This window comes from Ovis canadensis, chromosome 24, assembly GCF_042477335.2.
Source record: "Ovis canadensis isolate MfBH-ARS-UI-01 breed Bighorn chromosome 24, ARS-UI_OviCan_v2, whole genome shotgun sequence".
Classification (NCBI taxonomy): Eukaryota; Metazoa; Chordata; class Mammalia; order Artiodactyla; family Bovidae; genus Ovis; species Ovis canadensis.
Window position 1 is genome coordinate 13991156 of NC_091268.1, and position 24251 is coordinate 14015406.

Below are 24251 nucleotides of genomic sequence, written 5' to 3' on the forward strand. Positions count from 1 at the left end.
TATATTCTTCTAAGTCCAAAACTACTCTTTCAAAGAAAGGCATACTTCATAAGTCATTTTATATAATTATATTTTGATGTAAGAACCCAGGTAATACAATAATTAAAGATGTTGGGTCATTAAGATACTTATCTCAAAAGATAAGAGAGAAACATGCAAAATATTTATATATCAGTTATCATAAACATGCAAAGAATAATTAATGCACTGTCTTTGTGAAGTGGACAAAGACCCTGCTTTGTAGAAAAACAAAATCCATATAAACTATTGTGTCATTCTGAAAATGCTCTTCAGTCCAGTTGGTTTGTGGATATGGGTAAAAGCTCACCTATAAAATTATATTGATAATTACCTCATATTTTATATCACTTAGCTTATATTCATGTTATTATATTAAATATTTTAGTTGGGAGACATTATATTTTAATGTGGAATTTAAAAATTGTTTCTTCATTAAGGTGATCCATAGGCTTCATTGTAGAAATTTGAATTTGCTGACTAATCCTATGATGCTTGATAAATTGCAATGAGCTTGTAAATATTTTTCCAATCGACTTCAACCTTACAAGCTGTGAATACATCCTTTTAATAATTGCAAATATTTTGAGATTTTCCTAACTTCAGGTTGAACGAATAGAATCATTGGCTTTATATTAAATTCAGTATAAAATATATTTCAAAATCTTATTTTTGCTATATTCCTGTTCAGTTGATTGGGACATATATGGTGAAGCAGTTATGGATAATTTTAAAAGCTGTATTTTCAGAATTTATTTACATTACCAGGTTGTAGAGCTCATATATTTACAACTTTTTTAGTAAGATAGCTAGTATCATCTGCTGAGTACTTATTAGATATCAGACATTTGTGTGCTAAGTATTTCAAAATGAATACACATGTCCTTTAGTAAGGAGCAACAGTTTCTTTAACACTTATAATATCCCTGTGATAGAAAATTATGATTTCTTTCTAACAGATGAAGATCCTGAATATTGGAGAAATCTGAATATTGGAGAAATGTATATATACATATATATACATACATATACATACATATACATATATATACATATACATATACATATATATATATATATATGTCAGTTTAGTTCATTTCAGTCGTGCCCAACTCTTTGTGACTCCATGGACTGTAGCACGCAGGCTTCCCTGTCCGTCACCAACTCCCAGAGCTTGCTCAAACTCATGCCCATTGACTCAGTGATACCATCCAATCATCTCATTCTCTGTCATCCCCTTCTCCTCCTTCCTTCAATCTTTCCCAACATCAGGGTCTTTTCCAATGAGTCAGTTCTTCACATCTGTTGGTCAAAATATTGGAGATTCAGATTCAGCATCAGCCCTTCCAATGAATATTCAGGACTGAATTCCTTTAGGACTGACTGGTTTGAACTTGCATTCCAAGGGACTCTCAGGAATCTTCTCCAAGGATAGATAAGAGAAACTTTCTATGTGATCAATGAAAAGAAATAGAAGAAAACAATAGAATGGGAAATAAATTGAATAAGAATAAGTTTGAGATCTCTTCAAGAAAATTAGAGATAACAAAAGAACATTTCATGCAAAGGGGCACATTAAAGGACAGAAATGGTATGAACCTAACAGAAGCAGAAGATATTAAGAGGAGGTGAGAATAATACACAGAAGAACTATACAAGATCTTAATGACCCAGATAACCATGCTGGTGTGATCACTCACCTAGAACCAGACATCCTGAAGTGTGAAGTCAAGTGGGCCTTAGGAAGCATCACTATGAACAAAGCTAGTGATGGTGATGTAATTCCAGTTGAGGTATTTCAAATTCTAAAACACGATGTTGTGAAAGTGCTGCACTCAATATGCCAGCAAATTTGGAAAATGCAGCAGTTGCCACAGGACTGGAAAGGTCAGTTTTCATTCCAATCCCAAAGAAAGGCAATTCCAAAGAATGTCCAAACTATCACACAACTGGACTCATTTCACACACTAGCAAAGTAATGCTCAACTTTCTCCAAGCGAGGCTTCAATGGTGAAGACAGAAATCTCTCTTCCACTGCAACATTTAAGTAACTATTGTGCAACTTTCTGGTCTGAGTCAGAGACCTGAGACAAAAAAAAAAAAAAAGTCTACTCAGATGGTTTAACTGAAGAGAATTTAATAAAATTAATTTAATTTAATAAAGAGAACACAGGAAATGTTAAAGACAACAAAGAATATGAAGTTCCTGGAGGCTAATTGCAGAAGGCAATTTCCATTCCAGTACTTAAGTGGCCAACACAAGGACTAGTGTCAGGAGTCCAGTGAAACTAGAACTAAGAAGAGTGTCCTAGGCCACATACTCAACATACTCCTCAGGAAGAATTTTCCTTGGAAGGACTGTAGCCACCCTACCACTTCATTATGAAATTGAGAGAATATGAAAATGAAATTGGGGTACCTCTCTCTTCCTGCCACCTCTGTCGTATTCCTGGTTTCCCCCATTGGAAACGCTCAGATGTAAACCAGACACTAAAGTAGTTCTGTTGATAGAATCTAAGACTTCAACCCCAGATGGGAAAAGACAATAAATCCCGGTGGGACAGGCTGACAAAGGAAGAATTACCAGCAATTTACATTATCTGGATATTTACAATATACTCTTGTTCCATCATTTCATGGCAAATAGACGGGGAAACGATGGAAACAGTGACAGACTTATTTTCTTGGGCTCTAAAATCACTGTGGAGGGCAACTGCAGCCATGAAATTAAAAGACATTTGCTCCTTGGAATGAAAGCTATGACAAACCTAGAACAGCATGTTAAAAAGCAGAGACATTACTTTGTCAATAAAGGTCCGTATAGTCAAAGCTATGGTTTTTCCAGTAGCAAATGTATGTATGTAACTGTTGGACCATAAAGAAAGCTGAAAGCCAAAAAATTGATGCTTTGGAACTGTGGTATTGGAAAAGACTCTTGAGAGTCCCTTGGACTACAGTGAGATCAAACAAGTCAATCCTAAGGAAAATCAGTCCTGAATATTCATTGGAAGGACTGATGCTGAAGCTGAAGTTCCAATACCTTGGCCACCTGATGAGAAGAGCCCACTCTTTGGAAAAGATCCTGATGCTGTAAAAGATAGAAAAGAGGAGGAGAAGGGGACACAGAGGATGAGATGGTTGGATGACATCACCAGCTCAGTGGACGTGAGTTTGGTCAAACTCCAGGAGATGGTGACATGGAAGGAGATGGACAGGGAAGCCTGGCATGCTGTAGTCCATGGGGTCACAAAGAGTCAGACACCACTGAGTGACTGAACGACAGTGAAATTCTCTTAGCTATTGTATTTTTATATGTATTTTTTTTAAATGGGAGGACTCAGAATCAGGAAATAACTAGTTCAAACTTAACAAAATTTAAATGTTCTTCCAATGGTTTTCTAGACTGTAAAACTCCATGTACCAGGCACTACTCTATCTTGCATGATGAAAACAACGAAACTTAATATTCCCCCACTCCCCAAGTCAAGTCTCGAATTATGTAGACCAACCCGCATACATACTGAAATGAAGAGTGAATCTCATCGCTTCATCATTTCAGGAAGTTTGATCCCCTAGTGATATTAGGAAGTGGCAAATTGTCGTGCCCCTCATGAGGATAAGATTTTAAAAATAAAAGAAACCTTGTTGGTTATTAATAGTCTGAATGAGTTTCTGTGAGAAATAATGGAACCCTAGGGAGTCGGTCCCTCTGTGACAATTCTGATATAAACTCCTCAGGTTCTCACATCTGTGCTGTCACTGGGAAGTCACTCTTCTTTCACAGGGAGGATAAGGTATAGCAAAATAAATTTTTTTTATTTTTTTATTTTTTTTTTATATTTGAAAAATAATTTTATTAAGAAATTTTGTTCTTTTTTTGAAATCACAATGGTGAAAATTGTACAATTTATGAGGCTTGTCCCTCAAAAATGTAATGTATTTTAAAATAAAATTCTGTAGTTATTATTTGATTTGCATTGTCTTCTTTACAAAGTCTAATCAGGTGGCAAATTAATTTGAGATCTGAATTTGCAAAGAATGTAACAAAGAGTTGATTGTGTTTTATCCTGTCAGAAAGTGTCAGTAGAAATCTGAACTCCATAATAAAAGATACTTGTTGTATAACTTATCCGACCCCATGGACTGCAGCCTACCAGGCTCCTCCATCCATGGGATTCCCCGGGCAAGAGTACTAGAGTGGGGTGCCATTGCCTTCTCCCATTGATTAGACTATATAATAAAGTATATCATAATTTATTTTACACTGTTTTCTCATAAGTTAATGCCTGTTATTCTAGAAATGGCATTCTATAGCAGTAGTTTGATCCTTCTAAAAGAGATTCAGATGAACAATGTGTGTTATTTTTATAATATGCTAATTACAGCTAGTTGTTTGGTAGGGAGATATCCATCACTGGAGAAATATATGTCATTCACTCATTTGTTCTTTCATTTATTCAATAAACGCTAATGGACAACCACAATATATGGGGCTTTAGACTAAGTGTGAAAGGAAAAATAGAGAAATAAGATAGGGGCCTCAAATTTACAATAGTATATATTCTAATAAAAATCCTCTATAGTTTTTCTTACAATGCAAGCAAATGCAAGCTGCTAAAAGTTTATTTATTTATTTTTTAACTGACTTTGATTCAATGTCAATGATCAAAATTCACAAAGACAAATTCATCTTATCCACAATGAAATATGAAGCAGAAAAAAATTGCCATTATATATTATAAAAGGTGGACCTCACTTGTTGGGAGCTCAATTTTCTTGGTAGTCTTTCTTGATCACAGTAGTAAATGATGTTACTAATATATTCAGTAGCATCTACACCTGAAGAAACATCATACCTTATAAATATTTTATTCAGTCAGCAGGTTTCTGCCTATCTCTCTCTAGGTCCTTACCCATGACTGAACATGTGCGTTTTTAGTATTTTCCTTCATTTTATTTATTTCAGATTTTTTTTTTACCATAGTTTTGAGATATTACCAAAACATTGCACTACTAATATTACTAGCAACTTCCCTACTCATTCCATGGTCTCATAGGTTAGTTAACAGGGAATCAAATACTATATAGATGTGAAAAAGTGAAAGTTTCATTAATCTTTGGATTTACATAGATGTGAAAAAGTGAAAGTTTCATTAATCTTTGGATTTAAAGATCTGACATCCTTTGAGATCGGTTCTCATTTCCTTTGGAAGCATATCCCAAAGTGGGATTATTGGATCATATGGTAGTTCTATTTTTAATTTTTTGAGATATTTCCATATTATATTCTGAAACATAGAGTAGAATCTTGGTTACCACAGTCTCAGAGATGAGAGAAATGGGGAGATGTTGATAACATGATACAAATCTCCAGTTATAAAATGAATAAATTCTGGGGATCTATTGTACAGAATGATGATTATAGTTAACAATACTATATTACATACTTGATAGTTCCTAAGAGAGCAGACCTTCAATGTTCTCACCACAATAAATTTTTTTTAAAAAGTGATGGCCTGAAACATATTCTGATGAATTAGCAAATGTCCTGATTTAAATTGTTATTTTGTTAGAGTACAAATATTTACAACTGTAGAGTGGAGTGGTATCATAGTAGAAAAAGAACTAGACTAATGACAGAAACTCAAGTGAATGTCAAGAGTACAAATTTTGATTGGGTCATTTATTTTTCTGGAATTGAGCTGAAGGAATTGCTTGTATATTTTTGAGATTAGTTGTTTGTCAGTTGCTTCATTTGCTATTATTTTCTCCCATTCCGAAGACTGTCTTTTCACCTTCCTTATAGTTTCCTTTGTTGTGCAGAAGCTTTTAATTTTAATTAGGTCCCATTTGTTTTATTTTTGCTTTTATTTCCAGTATTCTGGGAGGTGGGTCATAGAGGATCCTGCTGTGATTTATGTCAGCGACTGTTTTGCCTATGTTCTCCTCTAGGAGTTTTATAGTTTCTTGTCTTACGTTTAGACCTTTAATCCATTTTGAGTTTGTTTTTGTGCATAGTGTTAGAAAGTGTTCTAGTTTCATTCTTTTACCAGTTTTCCCAAGCAATCTACATGTCCATCAACAGATGAATGGATAAGAAAGCTGTGGTACATATACACAATGGAGTATTACTCAGCCATTAAAATGAATATATTTGAATCAGTTCTAATGAGGTGGATGAAACTGGAGCCGATTATAAAGAGTGAAGGAAGCCAGAAAGAAAAACACCAATACAGAATACTAACGCATATATATGGAATTTAGAAAGATGGTAATGATAACCCTGTATGCGAGACAGCAAAAGAGACACAGATATATAGAACAGTCTTTTGGACTCTGTGGGAGAGGGAAAAGGTGGGATGATTTGGGAGAATGGCATTGAAACATGTATAATATCATATAAGAAACAAACCGCCAGTATAGGTTCGATGCAGGGTGCAGGATGCCTGGTGCTGGTGCACTGGGATGACCCGGAGGGATGGTGTGAGGGTGGGAGGTGGGAGGGGGGTTCGGGATTAGGAACACATGTACAACCGGGGTGGATTCATGTTGATGTGTGGCAAAACCAATACAATATTGTAAAGTAAATAATAATAATAATAATAATAAATAAAATTTTTAAAGAGTACAAATTTGTTCTTCTCCAAAGACAATTCTGTCCACTTACAAACACTTCTTCCTGAGCTTTCTTTGCCGTATCACATAAGATGTTGTGTTCTATTTTTGTAAAAGAAGGTCATTACCATCAAATACTCAAATGATCTGGAATGCTAATTGCTTGAAATACCTCATTCAGTTCAGTTCAGTTCAATTCAGGTGCTCAGTTGTGTCCGACTCTTTGTGACCCCATGAATTGCAGCACGCCAGGCCTCCATGTCTAGCACAAACTCCCAGAGTTCACTCAAACTCACATCCATTGAGTCAGTGATGCCATCCAGCCATCTTTTCCTCTGTCATCCCCTTCTCCTCCTTCCTTTAATCTTTCCTAGCATCAGGGTCTTTTCAAATGAGGCAGTTCTCATCAGGTGGCCAAAGCATTGGCGTTTCTGCTTCAACATCAGTCCTTCCAATGAACACCCAGGACTGATTTCCTTTAGGATGTACTGGTTGAATCTCCTTGCAGTACAAGGGACTCACAAGAGTCTTCTCCTACACCATAGTTCAAAAGCATCAATTCTTCAGCGCTCAGCTTTCCTCACAGTCCAACTCTCACATCCATACATGACTACTGGAAAAACCATAGCCTTGACTAGATGGATCTTTGTTGGCAAAGTAATGTCTCTGCTTTTCAATATGCTATCTAGGTTGGTCATAACTTTTCTTCCAAGGAGTAAGTGTCTTTTAATTTCATGGCTGCAATCACCATCTGCAGTGATTTTGGAGCCCCCAAAAATGAAGTCTGACACTGTTTCCACTGTTTCCCCATCTATTTCCCATGAAGTGATCAGACCAGATGCCATGATCTTCTTTTGCTGAATGTTGAGCTTTAAGCCAACTTTTTCACTCTCCTCTTTCATTTTCATCAAGAGGCTTTTTAGTTCCTCTTCACTTTCTGCCATAAGAGTGGTGTCATCTGCATATCTGAGGTTATTGATATTTCTCCTGGCAATCTTGATTCCAGCTTGTGCTTCTTCCAGCCCAGCATTTCTCATGATGTACTCTGCATATAAGTTAAATAAGCAGGGTGACAATATATAGCCTTGACGTACTCCTTTTCCTATTTGGAACCAGTCTGTTGTTCCATGTCCAGTCTTAACTGTTGCTTCCTGACCTGCATACAGGTTTCTCAAGAGGCAGGTCAGTTGGTCTGGTATTCCCATCTCTTTCAGAATTTTCCACAGTTTATTGTGATCCACACAGTAAAAGGCTTTGGCATGGTCAATAAAGCAGGAATAGATGTTTTTCTGGAACTCTCTTGCTTTTTCCATGATCCAGCAGATGTTGCCAATTTGATCTCTGGTTCCTCTGCCTTTTGTAAAACCAGCTTGGGCATCTGGAAGTTCACGGTTCACATATTGCTGAAGCCTGGCTTGGAGAATTTTCTTGGAGCATTTCCTGGAGCCTGGCTTGGAGCATTTCTTTACTAGCCTGTGAGATGAGAACGATTGTGCAGTAGTTTGGCATTGCCTTTCTTTGGGATTGGAATGAAAACACCTTTTCCAGTCCTGTGGCCACTGCTGAATTTTCCAAATTTGCTGGCATATAGAGTGTAGCACTTTCACAGCATCAGCTTTCAGGACTTGAAATAGCTCAACTGGAATTCCATCACCTCCACTAGCTTTGTTCATAGTGATACTTCCTAAAGCCCACTTGACTTCACATTCCAGGATGTCTGGCTCTAGGTGAGTGATCACACCATCGTGATTTTCTGGGTCATGAAGATCTTTTTTGTACAGTTCTTCTGTGTATTCTTGCCACCTCTTCTTAATAGCTTCTGCTTCTATTAGGTCCATACCATCTCTGTCCTTTATCGAGCCCATCTTTGCATGAAATGTTCCCTTGTTATCTCTAATTTTCTTGAAGAGATCTCTAGTCTTTCCCATTCTGTTGTTTTCCTCTATTTCTTTGCACTGATGGCTGAGGAAGGCTTTCTTATCTCTTCTTGCTATTCTTTGGACTCTTCATTCAGATGTTTATATCTTTCCTTTTCTCCTTTGCTTTTGGCTTCTCTTCTTTTCCCACTATTTGTAAGGCCTCCTCAGACAATCATTTTGCTTTTTTGTATTTCTTTTCCATGGGGATGGTCTTGATCCCTGTCTCCTGTACAATGTCACAAACCTCCGTCCATAGTTCATCAAGCACTCTATCATTATCCCACAGTAAAAATAAATAGAAAGACAAAATATCCTCTACATATCAATGAGCTCAGTTCTGAGATTGCATTTTTAATTACAATTTTTAAGTCCAACTAAGTTAGCCTAAGTACCCAATTAACACAATCGGCAATACATGTTCATAAGAAGTACAATAATATGTTTATAGTACAAATAATACATAAAGAACAAACACAAAAATAAAGACAACACTTTCTAGTCTTACAGTACAGTACCTTTAAAAGTTCGCTAGTACTGTGCAATGGCTGGCAACCAGGAGCTGACTCCTATGTTCGCACTTTGAAAGTTTGCAACTTGAACGTCTGTATGTAGGGGGTTTACTGTATTAGTTATTTTGGCTTTTGATAAATAATTTAATAAATACAGACACTAAAATACAATCCCAGAACCAAAAATGCTTTATTATGACAGACACAGAATGATTATGATTTCATTGATTTAGGCGACTTGTATTTTATTATGCTGTTAATAAGTCTAAATCTCTCAGGTGCATAATGAAATAATACGCATGGGCAAGATAGCAGGAGTGTTTCGTTTACAAAGTACATTACAAAGTGACCTCTGTCCATCACTGAAATGGTAGCTATTAATAAGAGTCGTTATAACAATGACATGCCTTTATGTGCTATGAAAGTAAAGTGCAGATTTTTTCATCATGATCTTCATGGTCACCTTTATCATGCACAAAAGTTGGGAGATGCACTTTATGCTTTCTTACATACTGTCTCAGTTATATGGATCATATGATTATTTTCAGTATGTTTTTTGCATGCTTTAATGAACTTTATATTGAAAATTCCAGTTTTAGAATTTATACTTTTTGCAAGAATTAAAATGTGGTAAACTTATAACAAAGTCATTATGATCCAAGCATATTTTTGACAATCTTTTTTGATTGCTTTTTAAATTTATATTTAATAGGAGAATAAATATTTTACAGAATTGTGTTAGCTTCTGCCATAGGACATTTGAATCAGCCATACATATACATATGCACCCTCCCTCTTGAACCCCCCTCATACCTTGCACATGATCCCCCTTCTCAGTTGTCCCAGAGCACCAGGTTGAGTTTCCTGTGTTGTACAGCAACTTTCCCTTAGCTCTCTGTTTTACATATGGTTATGTATATGTTTCAATGCTGCTTTCTCAGTTCACTCCACCGTCTCCTTCCTCTGCTATGTCTGAAGCCAGTTCTCTATGTCTGCAATTCTATTCCTGCCCTGCAAATAAGTTCATCAGTACCACCTATCTAGTTCCACATATGTCACACCAGGGAGATTTTAATACAATATTTCTGTATCCCAATCACTCTATACTTGAATATTTAATATCACTGATATATTATATATACATATATATATATATATATATATACATACACCCATCCACCAACACAAACATACACATTGTTTATGTACTATATGCTTCTCTGTTATTATACAAAAATAGGGATTTAATTTTGTATCTCATGCAACAATTTTGACCCCAATAACTGACTATAAAATAGAAAGCAAAGATATTTTGAGCTGTCTTAAAAACTGAGTAATATTTGATTATTTTGGGATCCCCTGAGACTGACAAGAGTAGGGAAAGAGGATATGCATTGCAGAGTGAGGGACCAGTATGAGAGAGATCTTGAGTTTGAAGGAGCAGGTAGACAGATTTTGGTTCTATAAAGACCTACCAATTCCATGAACTTAAGTCCACTAAGTTATGAAAACACATGAGTTTTGATGACTGATGCTTTAGATACCACATCATATGTTATATTGGAAAAGCAAAGTGTCATAAATTCAATGAAAAGCAATGTTTAAAGAATTGTAAGTAACTCATGAAAACAATTTTCAGGGAAAAAAAAAGATTTTTTCAACTATGAAAAGACATAGAGAAAAGCATTTGAATGCATGATTGTCTTTATGTAAAGGAGCTCTGTATTAATTCAGATATTCAATGTATAAATTTCCTGCTTACTATGCCATTTATTTCACCTGTGTTTACATTATGAGAGAAGTGGGCATCAGATACGATGTGAGTAATGGGAAAATGACAAATGAGTTTTATTTCATTTACTTTAGAACATGATGAAGCTGAGCAAACACAATGTTAAAGAAAAACTATACAGAGGTGACTGAGTTTATCCTCCTGGGACTGACAGATCAAGCTGACTTGCAGCCTGCCCTTTTTGTGGTCTTCCTAGTCATCTACCTGATCACAGTCATCGGCAATGCAAGCATGATTTTGTTAATCAGAACTGACTCAAAGCTTCAGACTCCAATGTACTTCTTCCCCAGCCACCTCGCCTTTGTAGATCTCTGTTATGCCACCACTGTCACTCCTCAGATGCTGGTTCATTTCTTATGCAAGAGGAAAACCATTTCCTTCCTTGGCTGCTTTATACAGTTCCACTTTTTCATTGCCTTGGTGATTGCAGATTATTACATGCTCACAGTGATGGCTTACGATCACTATGTGGCCATCGGCAAACCATTGTTATATGGCAGCAAGATGTCCCGAGGTGTCTGCCTTTCTCTTGTTGCTGCTCCTTATTCTTATGGCTTTGCAAATGGTCTTGCCCAGACCATCCTGATGCTCCGTCTCTCCTTCTGTGGACCCAATGAAATCAACCACTTTTACTGTGCGGACCCACCTCTCCTAGTCCTGGCCTGCTCAGATACTTATGCCAAAGAGACTGCCATGTTTGTAGTTGCTGTTTCAACCTCATGTGTTCTCTCATCATCATCTTCATCTCCTACATCTTCATCTTTAGAGCCATTCTGCATATCCGCTCTGCAGAAGGGAGGCACAGGGCCTTCTCCACCTGTGGGTCCCACCTGACAGCTGTCACTGTCTTTTATGGGACACTTCTCTGCATGTATCTGAGGCCTCCTTCCAAGACTTCTGTAGAACAGGGCAAAATTGTAGCTGTTTTTTACATTTTCATGAGTCCTATGATAAACCCTTTGATCTACAGCCTTCGGAACAAAGATGTTAAAAAAGCAATAAGGAGAGTGATTCAAGAGAAATTTTTTTGTCAAATAGAGTAGACGTTTTGGTCACAGGTATGTAACATATAATAGTCTCTGATCAATTAGTGAGCACTTTAGCAAATCATTTTGTCTATTGATCATTCTTCTCGTGTAATTCAGCAATAAGACTTGCAAGAATGTTTTTAAATTGTTAGCTGTGACTCAGTGTATTAAAATAATACCACATATAAATTGAAACACAAGACCAAATAACATTGTTATTGTTGTATAAAATTAATAAAGGAGAGATTATTCTATCCATGTTACTCAAAAAGGTACAGACTTTTAACAGATAAAATTTCAAAATGATGCTAAGGAAATGACAATGTTTTAGATTTCCAGGGCTTAATGGGTTTTCAATTTATTTTCTAGGAACTTGTCAACCTTGTATGTGTATTTGTCTTTTTGGTTTGTCTCTTTTGTTTTCTATTATTCAAATTATATAGGAATGAAGATTTTTGGGAATCTCAAGTTATTATTCCAGGACATATTTTAGATGATAATACTGGTCGAATAAAATTCTCATTCATAAGATTTTTGATGTAAATGCCAAATATTGATTCGAATATTTTTTTATTATTCATTTTACCTGTTTTAAACTAACTTACATCCTTATCATAAAACTAGTTTTGGAGTTTCACTTTTTGTCTTTATGAATGATTTCCAATACACAGCCAAATTATAAACTAATATAAAGAACACCAGCGTCAGTATAACTACAAATTAATATTTTCAAGCATAGCCACAGTTTTTATTTTTAAAATTTTTAGTTTATTGTTTGGGAATGCATGTAAGAATTAAAGACTTTAAAATTTAAAAAAATAAAAGATTAAAAAAAAAAACAACAAGCAACACCAAAAAAAAATTTTTTTTTAGTTTATTTTGGAGCAGAGTTGATTAACAATATTGTGTTAGTTTCAGATATACAGCAAAGTGACTTAGTTATAAATATCCGTATATCTATTTTTTTTAATTGTTTTCCCGTTTCTGTTACTACAGAGTATTGAACAGTGTTCCCTGTGTTATAACAGCAGGTCCTTTTGTTTCATATATTTTAGAAACTCAGATCCCGCACCTCTCCATGTCATGAACACTACTGCTCATCTTTGGCATCTCTTACTGAGGCATATCTGGGGAAAGACTATGATGTTGAAAAGTGATTAGAAGAGACGGGAACTGAGCAGAGTAGAGTCCTATTAAGGCCATCTAGTGATTTTTTTTTTTCCAGATCTTCAGTGTCCTTACAGATGTTTGAATTTTCACATATAAAAATGGAGAAACATGATGTGAATTTGCCTATTTTTTTGGTATTTTTTTAAAAGTATTTAGGCTATATTATTATGACATGTCAAGTATTGAGTTAGTATAATCCCTTTTAACATGTATAGTTTCTATCCCTTCTGTGATGTATGAAGACTAAAAGTCAAATTTGTCTGATATTCACATATATTAGGCAGTGTTTTATTACTATTTTTTTGGTTATGGCTATGATGTATATTTTGACTCTTTTATTTTCAAGTCCTGAGTCCTTTTAATCACTGTGTGCTCTATTTTATTGTGAATATTGGCACTTTTGAATATTTTCTAATAATTACCTTATGCTGTTCACAAACTTCTTTATGTGTTTTTCCCTTTACTTACTGTGAATTAAATTATATTTTAAGTTTGTTTTCTTTTTACTCCATGTTTGAATATGACATGTTCTATTACCACTTTTAATAAGTTCCCTTAAATTGTATATGCATACTTGTCTTAACTTAGTCTTCATTATTCAATGCATCTACTTTGATTTTAAATAATAAAAGGAACTTAGAATATTTTAATTATGAATACATACTGCTTCTTACTTACAAACTATCATTTGAAGGTTGAGAATATATCTTTAATAACAATTTTTCAATAATGAAGTTTAAATATTATCTATATTTTATGATTAAAATTATATCAAATTTTGACTCCATGTCAATGTTCTTTTTTAAAAAAGTTTATTTTTTTTTTAATTTTACTTTATGATACTGTATTGGTTTTGCCATACATTGGCATGAATCCGCCACTGGTGTACATGAGTTCCCAATACTGAACCCCTCTCCCACCTCCCTCCCCATAACAATTTAGAAAGATGGTAATGATAACCATGTTCTTTTAACTGTAGTGACATTTATCAATGTTTCTCTCACAGTTTTCTTGCTCTCACTCTTCGTTTATGGTTTAGTTTTCTTTTGTGTGAGGTAAACCCTTAATCACGTCTTTCAGTAGAGTGTCTCTCTTTCCAGTTATCTGAGAGTATCACTTGTCCATTCTCAAAGAAGAATTCATTTGGATGTGAATGTAGAAAGACAGTTACTTGCTTTCAGGACTTAAAATATTTTACTTTCTGTCTTCTTTTATCTTGGTTATACAGACTGATGCTCTACCAGATAATTTGGTATTTTTCTATGGGTAAAGTATTATCTTTTTTAATTATCAATTTTCAGTTTCAGCATTAGTTGGGATTTAGTTGTATCTATCCTTTAGTATTGTCAGTGCCTCTGTGGCTGATTTCTTAAAGTTATATTCTCTTAGGATATAGTCTCACAATATCATATAACTGTAATTCAGATAAATTTTGCAAATTCTGTTTTAATATTATCAGTGTGATTGACTCATATATTATCATCAGTATTCTCAACTTCGTGAGGACCAGGTCAATAAACCATGTTTAACTTTGCTCACATATTTAAAGTCAGACTTTATCCCCAAACCTAGAATGTACATGTTCTGAATATATATCATTTGAGTTAATAAAATATCACTATGCCCTATGCATTACAGTTCTTTGAGCAGTGAAAGATCTACTCCCTTCCAGTTTCCAACATGATTTTCACTCATTCTTAGATATATAATTCTGATTGTGCAACTTCAATGCCTCTTCACTCCCACCATGAAACAGAAGCATTTGAAGGACAAAAATCATCTTTTGTCTTTTTCTGACACTTTCTTCATTGACCATACAGTGGCAAACATAATTTTCTCTGAGTATTTGTTAACTATACCATTGATCGCTCAGTCATGTCCAACTCTGCGACTCATGGACTGTAGCCTGCCAGGCTCCTATGTCCATGGGATTCTCCAGGCAAGAATACTGGAGTGGGTTCTTCAGGGGATCTTCCCAACCCAGGGATCAAACCAGGGTCTCCTGCATTGCAGGCAGATGCTTTATCCTCTGAACCACCAGGGAAGCCCCCTTGTTAACTATATGCATGGATGAATGAATGGATTAATGAGTAAGTGAATGCCATTTTACCCAGAGAATGTGTAGCATTGGGTGAATTTGTTGCATTTCTTTCCTAAGCAATATGTTATAAAATACTGTCTAATAGTCTGATCCCAGCCTCACAGTTTATTAACTGTAGGTTCCAGGGAAAGTTTATTAATCTCTACTTGCTTCAGTTTCCCATCTGTAAAATGAAGGTACTAATACTAAGCACCCACAGTCTTTGTGAGGATTAACTGAGCTAATGGTTGTGTAATACTAAGTCTAATGCTGGCACATAGGATGTACTCAAAGTTACATATAAATAATGTTAATGCTACCTATAAATAATGACTCCCACACTGTTTTCTTCCTACGGTTTTTAAATGAGTTAGTTACACATCCCACATCCTCTCCCCGTAAACTTTCAGTTTTGAGAGGTGAGATAATGTGTTCGATTAAATACAGATTGGCCTGAGGGGAAAAATAAGAATTATTGTACAGTCATTGAATTAAATATACATTGCCTACTCTTGAATTACTTAGCACATATTTGTTCTCAACTGTTATCTCCAAGGATAGCTGTGGAAATCGCATCTCTGCTCAAAAGGGTTTGAAATCTGGTTGTGACCATAGCAATATTAACAAGTAATGAAAACAGAGTGTTTCAGCCAAGGATGGGGCAGAGAGTTAAGACAGCATGGAGGATGGAGGTCAATCTCTGTGGAGGCACAGAAAGTGTCTTTTGAAAATTTTCAACTTGCACCTTTCAGTTAGTGCCATGACCAACCTAAGTCCAATGAGAACCAGGAAAGCACTCACACAGGGAAAGCTAAAGGAACATGTAAAAAAAAAATAGTGAGGGAAGAAAGGACAAACTATGTCTTCAGGTTAAGGTATGGAAACGACCTATGGCTGAAAAAGCAGTCAACTAGGTGTGTGAAATCAGGAATTCAAATCCTACCTTGACACATACTATCCACGTGGCACAGATGAGTTAGAAATTGACTGTTCTTTTACAGGAACCTCTATTTCAGTTTAGCTGAAACTTCAAGAATAAGTCATTTCCTCTTTGGGTTGTTTTGAGGCATCAGTGAAATTGTCTACAGAGAAGGTGTTTGTCAATCAACTAGTCTGTTTCAAAGTCCTATTCATGCCTGACCTGCCCAAGACATACATGTATATCAGGAAGGATAAGATACAAGCTTTTGATTTTGGAGAGGAAGCAGTTTCAGCTTAAAAGAAAAGGAAAATATATCAAATCAAACACGCATCAAAATTTCAAGTTGATATTTTTTGTGTGACTGAATACATCTCATAGGGCAAATAGTGATTTGAAATTATGGAGAATAAGCCTGAGGAGTATGATATGCTTTCTGACCCAGGTGTTCCAGTAAATGGCTAGTGCTGCTAATTCCTTCTGAGATTTGCTTTAAGAATGGGTCCCCACCTCCCATATCCTGCTAGAAATGTGGTTATGTTTCTCAGCTTAGAAAGGGTTAATGAACTATCTTAATCAGGGGTAAAGAAAGGAAGTGTACATGCAAGCCAGAAGTAAAAACTCTGTGCTTCTAGTTTCTATTTTCATTTGAAGAGAAATTTTAGCAAAGTCTCGATCTGATTCCCAAAATTTGCACTTTGCTCAAAATAAGTACATGCAATCCTTTTTGTTTTCCTTGTCAGTGTCAAATTCAACTAAGTTCTTGGAAAATATAGTTAGTGACATTTCTACTGATCTCTTTGAACACTATATGATAGAGCTGTCACTACTGCACAAGAACCAAGAAAGGCAAACATTCTGCTCCCCCACACAAATGTAAGGACATGTTCTCAGGAGTAGGATGGACCTGATCTTAGTACAAGAGATCTTATCATTAGAGATGGACAACCTAAGAGCCACTTGCATATTGATTTTGATTTCTTATTAAGATTGGGTGTGGATGCTTTATTTTATTTTATTTTATTTATTTTTATTTTTACTTTATTTTACTTTACAATACTGTATTGGTTTTAGTGAGGATACATTGTTTTAATACCCTTTCATAGTCTTTCATGAGATATAAAACAATAGGAAGCAAAAAAAAAAAGGCAGAGTAAGCTTGAGAACCATTCTTACAGTGAATTCTTGCTAAAAGTTTATCTTTACTGCTCTTTTCTCAGACTAATTTGTTTTCTCATTCATTTGTAAGTGAATGCCCTACAAAGTTCATCTAGACAGGTAGATTCCCATTTAAGACAATCTCACAAGCACTTACCTGAAGGAGGAAATGGCAATGCACCCCAGTATTCTTGCAACTAAAATTCTCATGGACAGAGGAGCCTGATCAGCTACAGTCCACGGGGCACAAAGAGCCAGACCCAACTGAACAACTGAGCACACACACCGTGCAAGCACTGACTCTTGCTTTGGGGCTCATCTATCCTTAATCTTTTCCATTTTTTGTGGGGTTTAGGAAGCTCTCATTTTCCTTCCATACCCTACATTGGCAGCTCTCCTGACCTCTGTGTTGTAAGAATGGTAGGATTCAGGCACATACAACTCGTGCAGTTAACAGGATTCTGTCCTCAGAAGCTCCTTAGATTAGTTGTTATGCTCTACTCTCATTGTCTTGATATGCTTGATAGTTTTTGAACAATGAGTAAATTTTCTTTTGTACTGGATTCTGTCTATAGTGTAGCCCACCAGGCTACTCTGTCCATGGGGATGCTCCAGGCAAGAACACTGGAGTGGGTTGCCATTCCCTTCTCCCAGGGATCTTTCCAACCCAGGAATTGAACACGGGTCTCCTGCATTGTGAGCAGATTCTTTACCATCTGAACCACCAGTGAAGACCATATAATGTCCTAGTTTCAGGTTTAACAGTTGATACCCTTCTACCGTCCTTGAGCTACTCCACCATGAGAAGAGGCTCTTCTGGGCTGTGCACTAGTAAATGCATAAGTACTTTGTTCAGAAGATACTCATCTTCACTCTAGTATGACCAGGCAGCCAAGTCAACTGTGATTTTTCTTTCTCTGTAAACACATTCTCTAACTAGACTTTTTTTTTTTTTTCTCTCTCTCCACTTATCAGTACTTCTACTCTGCTTCATTCGGGATATGTCTGGATCTCACACAAGTCACTGAGCTTGTGAGTCAAGGCCATTTTTACTCCCACAGGCAATCATCAAGTGACATGTAATAAATGAATTCTGCAAATGAACTTCTCTATTTCAGTTTCCTGCCACATCTTTATGCATTTGAAATTTCCATGTCTTGATCTTTATCTTTCCATTTTTCTCTGTTCCGATAACCATCACTTATTCTTTCTTTTGGGTTTCTTGTGTGTTAAAGATCTTGAAAATTGTTCTAAACCATCCTGATGATGTTATACACTGTTTTCAGAGTATTTCCTCCCAAACACCTCTTTTCATAGCACCTGTAACTCAGTGCCAACTCCTGTTCTCCAGTGAAGATTGTGATATCTTGGTAGGAAACTCATAGGTAGAAATGAATCATGCTCTCAATGAAGTGAAATATTTGTGTTTGAGGGAGCATTTCGTTTATGATTTTTTGCAGTGCTTTGCATGAAATGTGTGCATACACACATACCTACAAGCTCCAAAGGATGATCACATATAGCATTTTTACACAAACACACACACATAAATATATGCATATGTAAAAGGAGAAGGAAATGGCAACCCACTACAGTATTTTTGCCTGGAGAATTCCATGGATATTATGTGAATTGTATTATATTTTTTATTGAGTGAAAGATTCTTTAAATTCTGTGGTACTTTAAAAATTTCAAGTTTCATACACATGACTTCTTATATTCCTATAATAACCCCTCCCTCCCCCCACAACACAATATTACATTCCCCTGCTTCCCTCTCCCCATCGGTAACCACTAGTTTTGCCTCTGTATCTGTGAGTTGCTTCTTTTTTGTTTAATTCACAAGTCTGTTGTATTTTTTTACAATCCACATATATGTGATAGCACACAATATTTTTTTCTCTCTATCTGTTTTATTTCGGTAGCATAATGCCCTACTGCTGTACTGTACTGTATAGAGTACGGTGGTGCAGTATCTTTATTTGGAGTCAAAGATGAATGGAAACAAGTGTAAAAGCAGTGGTTATTTTGAAGGACACTTCAGATCTTCTCCATAGACTCCCATGAACTTATCCTGGTAAGGTAAATGGAGATTGATAACATTATGGAAAATATCATTACAGGTACCTCACCATCAATACAAAATGCCCTTCGTGTGATTGATATCCATGTCTCTCCTCAATCAGACATGGTGCTTTGTCGTGGCTCTGGAAAGGGGAGGAAGGAACAAGAGTTATCTCACTGCTCTGCTATGTCTGGGTGATTTAAATTCTCAAGAAAGTGACAGAAAAGCATGGCTAAGCCACATTCGGAATCCAATTTAATCACAATAATGCTAGTAATGTTAATTTCTGCCTCCTGTGTGAGTCTGCCAGTGATCCATTATGGTGATTCAGTGGCCTCTGTAGTATCCAGCAATGATAAAGCCAGAAATGTGTCTTCCACTGCAACATTTATTAACTATCTTGTGAAGTCTGTTCTAAGTCAGGGACATGACACAAAACAGAATTCTACTCAGATGGTTTAACTGAAGAGGATTCAATGGAAAGAATTTAATAAAGAGAACACAGACAGTGTTGAAGTCAATCCAAGAAGTTGAAGTGCCTGGAGGATAAATTCAGAAAGCAGTTTCATCCCCGTCCTAAAGCAGCTAACACAAGGGCTACAGTCAGGAGTCCAGTGAAACTATATCCAGGAAGAATGTCCCCTGCTACTTTCTCAACACAAGCCTCAGCCAAAATTTTCCTTGGAAAGATGCAGCCACCCTAGCACTTCCCTGTGAAACTGGGAGACAATTAAAGGGAAATTTGATTTTTTTTTCCCCTCCCTCTCAGTTGTGTTATGCTCTTGGTTTCTCCCATTGGCCAAACTCTGATGGAAACTAGACATCAAAGGAGCTCTATTGATGGAATCTAAAGAATAAACTCCAAATGGACAAAAAAAAAAAAAAAAAAGTTGAGAAAAAAGATTATAAGTCTAAATGAGCTAGGCTGACAAAGGAAGAATTACCAGCACATTTGTATTATCTATATATCCACAGTGTTCCCTGTGCTATGTATTTATTATTATACTATTTAAAATATAAAGAATAGATTCAGAATCAGGAAATAAGTAGTTCTAATGCAACAAATGTTGTCTGATGATCCAATGGTTTTCCTCTATCATGCACTCTTCTATCTTGTATGTTGTAAACAGGAGAGTTTAATATTTCCCACAAGTTATGTTTCAAAATATCAAGACACTGAGACATAACTTGTACTAGACCAAAATGAATCTTATTGCTTCACCATTTCAGATTTGATTCTCTGATGATATTGTGGAGAGACAAGAAGTTATGTTCTCAGTGGATTTAAGATTATAAAAAGAGTAAAACAATTGTGGTTGTCTACAGAACAGTCTTTTGGACTCTGTGGGAGAGGGAGAGGGTGGGATGATTTGGGAGAATGGCATTGAAACATGTTTAATATCATACATGAAACGAATCACCAGTCCAGGTTTGATGCATGATACTGGATGCTTGGGGCAGGTACACTGAGACGACCCAGAGGGAGGGTATGGGGAGGGAGGAGGGAGGGGGGTTCAGGATGGGGAACATGTGTATACCTGTGGCGGATTCATGTTGATGTATGGCAAAACCAATATGATATTGTAAAGTAATTAACCTCCAATTAAAATAAATAAATTTATTTTTAAAAAAAGAAGAGTAAAACACTTGTGGTTGTTTATAATCTAAATTATTTCCTCTGAGAAAGAGTTCAGTCCCAGGGATTTGGTCCCTTGGTGGCAATTCTGGTATAAACTCCTCAGGTTCTTCACTCCCATGCTGTCACTGAGAAATCACTCTTCTTTCACAGGTAAGGCTAGGCATTGTTAAGATATATTGTTAAATCTAGAAATAAATATTTTAATCAATTAGAATAAAATTATGGCCTGAAATGTATTTTCATCCATTAGCAATTTTTTAAACAATTCTTAAATAAATTTAAATTAAATTACTGAGTTTATATTGAAAGGTGAAGTGAAAGTCACTCAGTCATGTCTAACTCTTTGCGACCCCATGGACTATACAATCCACAGAATTCTCCAGGTCAGAATACTGGAATGGGTAGCCATTCCATTCTCCAGGGGATCTTCCTGACCCAGGGATTAAACCCAGGCCTCCTGCATTGCAGGCAGATTCTTTACCAGCTGAGCCACCAGGGAAGCCCAAGAATACTGGCATGGGTAGCCTATCACTTCTCCAGCAGATATTCCTGACCCAGAAATTGAACTGTGGTCTCCCACATTGCAGGTGGATTCTTTACCAACTGAGCTACTAGGGAAGCCCCTCCCTCCAAAAAAAAGGGGGGGGGGGGCTTTTCTGGGATTATATTGAAAAGAAAGAAAGAAAGTGAAGTCGCTCAGTCGTGTCCGACTCTTTGTGACCCCGTGAACTGTAGCCCACCAGGCTCCTCTGTCCATGGGATTCTTCAGGCAAGAATACTGGAGTGGGTTAACATTTCCTTCTCCAGGGGATCTTCCCGACCCGGGGATTGAACCCAGGTCTCCCACATTGCAGGCAGACACTTTAACCTCTGATTATTGAAAAGAGCAGTACATATTTAGAATAAATACAATGGGAGAAACATTCTTCACTGAAAATGAAGAATGAAGATTTCCACTGTGTGGAAATCATTATTATTTTATGTCAGGCAAATTTCTTTTTAAATAGTTATTTTTCTTCTTTTTTCTCTATAACATGGGTAAAAGAAGTACTGCTATATAGATTATCACCAAAGTAATTACTGCTTATTGAGTTCCTTCTGGCATAAAAGCAAAAAAAAAAAAAAAAATGGGAAAGTCACTCAGTCATGTACAATTACTTGGTACCGAATGGACTATAACTCACCAGGCTTCTCTGTCCATGGCATCCTCCAGGCAAGAATACTGGAGTGGGTAGACATTCCCTCCAGAGGATCTTCCCAATCTGGGGTTTCAACCTGTGTCTCCTACATCGCAGTCAGATTTTTTACCAACTGAGCCACAGGGAAGCCGAATTTCTACTATCAGTTCAGGTCAGTTCAGTCGCTCAGTCATGTCCGACTCTTTGCGACCCCATGAATCACAGCACGCCAAGCCTCCCTGTCTATTACCAACTCCCCGAGTTCACTCAGACTCACTTCCATTGAGTCAGTGATGCCATCCAGCCATCTCATCCTCGGTCGTCCCCTTCTCCTCCTGCCCCCAATGCCTCCCAGCATCAGAGTCTTTTTCAATAAGTCAACTCTTCTCATGAGGTGGCCAAAGTACTGGAGTTTCAGCTTTAGCATCATTCCTTCAAAAGAAATTCCAGGGCTGATTCCCTTCAGAATGGATTGGTTGGATCTCCTTGCAGTCCAAGGGACTCTCAAGAGTCTTCTCCAACACCACAGTTCAAAAGCATCAATTCTATGGCACTCAGCCTTCTTCACAGTCCAACTTTCACATCAATACATGACCACTGGAAAAATCATAGCCTTGACTAGACAGACCTTAGTCGGCAAAGTAATGTCTCTGATTTTCAATATGCTATCTAGGTTGGCAATAACTTTTCTTCCAAGGAGTAAGTGTCTTTTAATTTCATGGCTGCAGCCACCATCTGCAGTGATTTTGGAGCCCCCCAAAATAAAGTCTGACACTTTCCACTGTTTCCCCATCTATTTCCCATGAAGTGATCGGACCAGACGCCATGATCTTCGTTTTCTGAATGTTGACCTTTAAGCCAACTTTTTCACCCTCCTCTTTCACTTTAATCAAGAGGCTTTTCAGTTCCTCTTCACTTTCTGCCATAAGGGTGGTGTCATTTGCATATCTGAGGTTACTGATATTTCTCCTGGCAATCTTGATTCCAGCTTGTGTTTCTTCCAACCCAGCGTTTCTCATGATGTACACTGTATATAAGATAAATAAGCAGGGTCACAACATACAACCTTGACCTACTCCTTTTCCTATTTGGAACCAGTTTGTTGTTCCATGTCCAGTTCTAACTGTTGCTTCCTGACCTGCATACAGATTTCTCAAGAGGCAGGTCAGGTGGTCTGGTATTCCCATCTCTTTCAGAATTTTCCACAGTTTATCGTGATCCACACAGTCAAAGACTTTAGCATAGTCAATCAAGCAGAAATAGATGTTTTTTTCAGGAGCTCTCTTGCTTTTTCCATGATCCAGCGGATGTTGGCAATTTGATCTCTGGTTCCTCTGCCTTTTCTAAAACCAGCTTGAACATCTGGAAGTTCATGGTTCACATATTGCTGAAGCCTGGCTTCGAGAATTTTGAGCATTACTTTACTAGCATGTGAGATGAGTGCAATTGTGCAGTAGTTTGAGCATTCTTTGGCATTGCCTTTCTTTGGGATTGGAATGAAAACTGACCTTTTCCAGTCCTGTGGCCCCTGCTGAGTTTACCAAATTTGCTGGCGTATTGAGTGTAGCACTTTCACAGCATCATCTTTCAGGATTTGCAACAGCTCAACAGGAATTCCATCACCTCCACTAGCTTTGTTCGTAGTGATACTTTCTAACGCCCACTTGACTTCACATTCCAGGATGTCTGGCTCTAGATGAGTGATCACACCACCATGATTATCTTGGTCGTGAAGATCTTTTTTGTACAGTTTTTCTGTATATTCTTGCCACCTATTCTTAATATCTTCTGCTTCTGTTAGGTCCATACCATCTCTGTCCTTTATCGAGCCCATCTTTGCATGAAATGTTCCCTTGGTATCTCTAATTTTCTTGAAGAGATCTTTAGTCTTTCCCATTCTGTTCTTTTCTTCTATTTCTTTGCATTGATCGCTGAAGAAGGCTTTCTTATCTCTTCTTGTTATTCTTTGGAACTCTGCATTTGGATGCTTATATCTTTCCTTTTCTCCTTTGCTTTTTGCCTCTCTTCTTTTCACAGCTATTTGTAAGGCCTCCCCAGACAGCCATTTTGCTTTTTTTTTTTTTTTTTTGCATTTCTTTTCCATGGGGATGGTCTTGATCCCTGTCTTCTGCACAATGTCACGAACCTCATTCCATAGTTC

At 36.8% G+C, this 24251-nt stretch overlaps 1 pseudogene; it reads left to right on the forward strand.

The window, feature by feature from the left end:
- Window positions 1-10952: 10952 nt before the first annotated feature.
- On the forward strand, window positions 10953-11896 carry LOC138429708 (olfactory receptor 5M5-like; annotated as a pseudogene).
- Window positions 11897-24251: the final 12355 nt, after the last annotated feature.